The sequence below is a fragment of the Pseudophryne corroboree genome, chromosome 5 (assembly GCF_028390025.1).
Source record: "Pseudophryne corroboree isolate aPseCor3 chromosome 5, aPseCor3.hap2, whole genome shotgun sequence".
In the NCBI taxonomy this organism is placed as follows: Eukaryota; Metazoa; Chordata; class Amphibia; order Anura; family Myobatrachidae; genus Pseudophryne; species Pseudophryne corroboree.
This window is the reverse complement of record NC_086448.1, coordinates 660,548,525-660,554,524: the sequence shown is the minus strand read 5'-3', so window position 1 is coordinate 660,554,524 and position 6,000 is coordinate 660,548,525.

Below are 6,000 nucleotides of genomic sequence, written 5' to 3'. Positions count from 1 at the left end.
ATTTACTATGTATCCAGTAGTTGTTACCACTCTGTGGTTAATAGAGCATCAAAATAAACAAGCAGAGTTTATTGAAATGAAGATCAGTCTGTTACCAAAGAAAAGTGTTATTTGCAACTAATGTTTCTTTTGTAAGGTAGGCTGCATAACATGTAACTGAAATTTGCTTAGTATGCAACATTTATTACCACTCTGTGGTTAATAAAACATCAGAATAGACAGAGTGTATCAGAAAAAAAGTCAAACTATTGCCTAAGAAAGGCCTTGTTTGCAACTATTTCTTGCATAACAAAAAGATATACATAGTTACTCCTTTGATAATCTCATGTCCAGATAGAAAATGGTAGAATGCTTAAAGTAGAAACTGTAAAGTGATCAGTCTTCAGTTATGCATTATTTCCTAGCTAGAACAATTCCACAAAAATTCTGAAGCATATAAACAATCCTGATCGTGGGGACAGATATGACATAAATCTCTCGTTGCTATGAATGGGGAAAGAGAAACAATGTGGATGTTGTGAGCTTTCCCAGGCGGGGGAGATTTGTCTCACCACCGTGTGGGATCTCTGAAAGGTAAAAATAACGATACAGTCACTGGGTGCCCCAGGGCTGAGACCACCGGATCTGCCGTCACCACTGGAGTCGGCAAGACGCATTTCACCCGTATTCACCAGACTTGGTCACTTCTCTTACTTTTAAATCATCTTGTTATATGTTCTGTCTATTTGTTTTAGGCATGTGTTATGTGTATTTGTTCTAGGAGATTAATTTCTTAAGCATTATAATTAAAAGTTAAGTTTTAACTTTCTCATTGAAACATTACATTTCTTTTTCATAAGAGTGCGCACACAAAGAAGTCTTCTTTCTTTTCTTGCACAACACTTTCAAGAATTGTGCCAACTGTATGGATGCATGAAATTGCGTACCACTGCATACCATTCTCAGTGTAATGGGGCCTGCAAAAGAATGAACCAAATGGTGATCAATATGTTACGGGCAGTGCCCCTACCCCAAAGACGTGAGTGGTCCACACTGCTAGCTGAACTTATATTCATTAACAACAACACTGTGCAAGATTCCACCAGGTACAATCCGTACTATCTGATGTTCAGCCATCAAGGTAAACTACCTACCGATGTTCAAGGGGTGGACTTCAGGTTGCCGACTGTCGGGATCCCGGCGCACAGTATACCGGCGCCGGAATCCCGACAGCCAGCATACTGACATTTTTTCTCCCTTGTGGGGGTCCACGAACCCCCTGGAGGGAGAATAAATAGTGTAGCACGCGTAACACGCCACCGTGCCCGCAGCATGGCGAGCGCAAGGGGCTCATTTGTGCTCACCATGCTGTTGGTATGCCGGCGGTCGGGCTTCCGGTGCCGGTATGCTGGTCGCCGGGAGCCCGGTCGCTGGCATACCATACCAGACCCATGTTCAACTGGAGCTGCCTGCACTTGATACCGCTGAATCCAGCTTTCAAACTGATTGGGTGGTGGAGCATCAACACAGACTAAAGATTGCTCAAGCAACATTGGATCGGAGAATGGATGTCGTCCGTGAACCACAAAAAGACTATTATGATGAGAACGCCCATGCAAGTCCACTGACTACAGGCACCAGAGATTGGAAACGCAACAATCAGCGACACAGAAAACTGGATCACCGTTGGGAGCCTGAACCCTATGTAATTACGGGAATACCTGATCCTGAGATTGCAGTCTACCAGATCGCCAAATGACACGGGGGACCCTCGAAGGTAGTACATCGTGACCAGCTGAAATTGTATTCTAGTCCAGCTGAAGCATCTGAACCAGCAAGTAATTGTCCACCCATTGCTGCCACAAGACCCATTAAGCCTATTGCTGAGCATGTGCTAGCCTGTTGTAACTCTGAATAGGGCCCAAAATACCAGTAGCCTACAAATACTGGACGAAATCCCTGAAAATGCCCCTACAGATAATGAACTGAGATGCTCATGTAGAAGTACCTGAGGAACGTTATACAGAATAGAGAGGTCGGCAGATAGAACTTGTTAGTATTTACATTCTTCTCTTTTGATTGCATTTATATGTTTTGCATTAAAATGTTTATATAAAAATTTTATGTTAATGCAAAAACTGTAGAAATAGGCAGAGACATGATCCGGTACACCTCATGAACATTTGACATTTAAAACATGTTGACTGAAACCGCCATTGTTATGGGAATGATTCATGAACTACTTGCCCTGTGACCGTGTTCTTTGAGAGTCTGAACGTGAGGACACGCATTATTTCAGCATGAAGGGATGTGGCACCCCTGAAAGTGGATTGTGGCACCACAAGTGCCAGCATGCCCCGTGTGATCTAGAGGCATGCAGCATACAGCTGTGGTACTGCAGATCCCAGCCTGCCCTTTTATATTGAGACAGACCTGCAGGCCACAGCTAAAGAGTTTACCAGAGGGTTAATGCAGCCTACATCTAAAACAATGTAACCAGATAGCCTGTGGTCTCCTTACTGATTGGCTGCCTGCAGGGAGGGAGAATGGAACATTGCCCTAGACAGGACAGGGAAGAGGAGAGGAGCTCCTGCTTTGGTAGACAAAAGTGTACTGAAGTGTGTGGAAGTGGGACACTGTGAGGAGAAGAGTGCAACTGGGATTAAGAGGTGAGCGGCCATATTAATAGCCCCCACAGTCACCAGACAGGAATCCCAGGGGAAAGAGCAGCCCTACATTTAAGAGTGAGACTGCAGCAGCAGCAGGAGAAAACCTCACTGTGAAACAGCTAATAGAGTTAAGCAGCACAGACTAATATAAGAAACCCTGCATGCAAGAGGGTTCATGGCAGCCAAGGGAGGTTCCATTTTGGGTAGCAGTTATCCCCAATATGTGTTACAGCATTTGTGAGCCTAGTACCAGCAGCAGCTCTGCAGATCAGAAGGGAGAGCCCAGCAGCCACGTAGCACACATAGCCTACAGTTAAAACACAGTTTTGCAAGAGCCAGCCTGCATGCCAGCAGAGAAGTATGCCAGCATAGGGAACCAGCCCTGTATTAAGAACGCAGTCTGCCTTAAAGACATTATTGCACGTTAAGACAAAGTTGTAGTTAAAGTCACAGCCTCAAGAAGAAAGCAGCCTTGTGACTCACAGCATAGTGGAGGCCCAGGCAACTACTCAGGTGTCCGAAGAGAGTAGCCCTGTGGACGGCAGTGCAGCAGAGGTCCAGGCAACTGCTCAGTGACCGCTGAAGTGTCCCAGATCGAGACCAGGCGTAAGTGGAAGACAGCATTCTTCAGCCGTGAGTAACCGATATGCCTCGTACCTTGGTACATTTAAGGGAACGCCTTTAGCTGGTATAACTCATCCTCTTTACTTAAAGGAGTCCTCCCATCTTTGCCCATAGGGGGTAATTCTGAGTTGATCGCAGCAGGAACTTTGGCCCTCATTCCGAGTTGTTCGCTCGCAAGCTGCTTTTAGCAGATTTGCTCACGCTAAGTCGCCGCCTACTGGGAGTGAATCTTAGCTTCTTAAAATTGCGAACGACGTATTCGCAATATTGCGATTAGACCTCTCTTAGCAGTTTCTGAGTAGCTCCAGACTTACTCGGCATCTGCGATCAGTTCAGTGCTTGTCGTTCCTGGTTTGACGTCACAAACACACCCAGCGTTCGCCCAGACACTCCTCCGTTTCTCCAGCCACTCCCGCGTTTTTCCCAGAAACGGTAGCGTTTTTTCACACACACCCATAAAACGGCCAGTTTCCGCCCAGAAACATCCACTTCCTGTCAATCACATTACGATCACCAGAACGAAGAAAAAGCCGTGAGTAAAATTCCTAACTGCATAGCAAATTTACTTGGCGTAGTCGCAGTGCGAACATTGCGCATGCGCACTAAGCAGAAAATCGCTGCGATGCGAAGAAATTTACCAAGCGAACAACTCGGAATGACCCCCAATATTGTATCCAATTTGTGTCATCACAATAGTGAGAATACATATCTATGCTATACCTTATGCTAAATTCAATTGTGCTAAATTTTATGCTATATTACTCTGTGTATGCACTATTTCGTTTGTTCAGGAGCTCAGGGAAATAGTGTAGTATAACTTAACTTAGCCAAACTTAAGATAGATAGATTGACAGACAGACAGACAGACCGGCCGGATAGATAGATAGATAGATAGATAGATAGATAGATAGATAGATAGATAGATAGATAGATAGATAGATAGATAGATAGATAGATAGATAGATAGATAGATAGATAGACAGACAGACAGACAGATAGACAGACAGACAGACAGACAGACAGACAGGCAGACAGACAGACAGACAGATAGATAGACAGATAGATTAGATAAAGGATCCACTAAAAATTCACAAATATAGCCTTATATACTGAGCCAGGTAACACAAATGTTATCACTGTCCACAAAATATAAGTGTTTTTTGATGTGATGCACAGGGATTTTTATTGTTTATATGAAAATGTATGTCCTTGATGAAAACATATATATTCATGCCAAATTATCAAGTACACCAGTGTTTTTTTTAATGATTTCTTATTTGGTCTCCATATTTATTGTAGGGAGATCATGAGAGTTAATTTGAAAGAGTTACAAGGGGTGAGGCAAGCCAAGGTCATGACCAGCGTCTACAGACATGCTGTATTTTTTCACTATTATGAACTATGGCCTTTATTGGCAACACCAGGAAGTTCTGGGGATGGAAACTGTACTACTATAGTGTAACTAGTATTTTGGACCCATCATTCACTAGGTCACTAGTTATTGTGCTCAGTGCTACCGAGGTTTTATTTTCCCTCTCCCCCATCCTCCCCTATCCCTCCCATCCATTTACAACATCTTCCCCTATTCCTTCTATCCCTCTCTTCCTGGTAGGACTAAATATTGGCACTGGCATTTAAAAAACACAGACCCTAGGGTGCTCCCTCTTCTCTCACTGCACATGCAGTAGACAAACACTTAACAGGTTAATATTAGAGATGAGCGGGTTCGGTTCATTGAGATCCGAACCCCCCCCCCCCCCCGAACTTCACCTATTTTACACGGGTCCGAGGTAGCCTCGGATCTTCCCGCCTTGCTTGGTTAACCCGAACGAGGCCGAACGTCATCATCCCGCTGTCGGATTCTCGCGAGATTCGTATTCCATATAAAGAGCCGCGCGTCGCCGCCATTTTCACTTGTGCATTGGAGATTGAATGGAGAGGACGTGGCTATGTTCTCTCCCTGAAAAGCTCTGTATCTGTGCTCAGTGTGCTGCAAATATCAGTGCTCAGTGTGCTGCAAATATCTGTGCTCAGTGTGCTGCAAATATCTACGTTCTCTGCCTGAAAACGCTCCATATCTGTGCTCAGTGTGCTGCAAATATCTACGTTCTCTGCCTGAAAAGCTCCATATCTGTGCTCAGTGTGCTGCAAATATCTGTGCTCAGTGTGCTGCATTGGGGGACCACCAGTATATAATTATAGTAGTACAGTACAGTAGGCCATTGCTGTATCTTGCAGCTCCGTGTCAGACTCAGTTCTAGACAGTATCCTGATCATCAGTGCTCAATATCTGCTGCATTGTTGTGTGACCAGTATATACTATATATATTATATATAGTAGTACAGTGCAGCATTTTGGTGACCAACAGTATATAGTTCTACAGTACAGTAGGCCATTGCTGTATCTTGCAGCTCCGTATCACTGCAAGTATCTATATCTGTGCTGCATTGTTGTGAGCTGTATATATAGTAGTACAGTGCAGCATTTTGGTGACCAACAGTATATAGTTCTACAGTACAGTAGGCCATTGCTGTATCTTGCAGCTCCGTGTCACTGCAAGTATCTATATCTGTGCTGCATTGTTGTGAGCTGTATATATAGTAGTACAGTGCAGCATTTTGGTGACCAACAGTATATAGTTCTACAGTACAGTAGTCCATTGCTGTATCTTGCAGCTCCGTGTTACTGCAAGTATCCATATCTGTGCTGCATTGTAGTGAGCAGTAT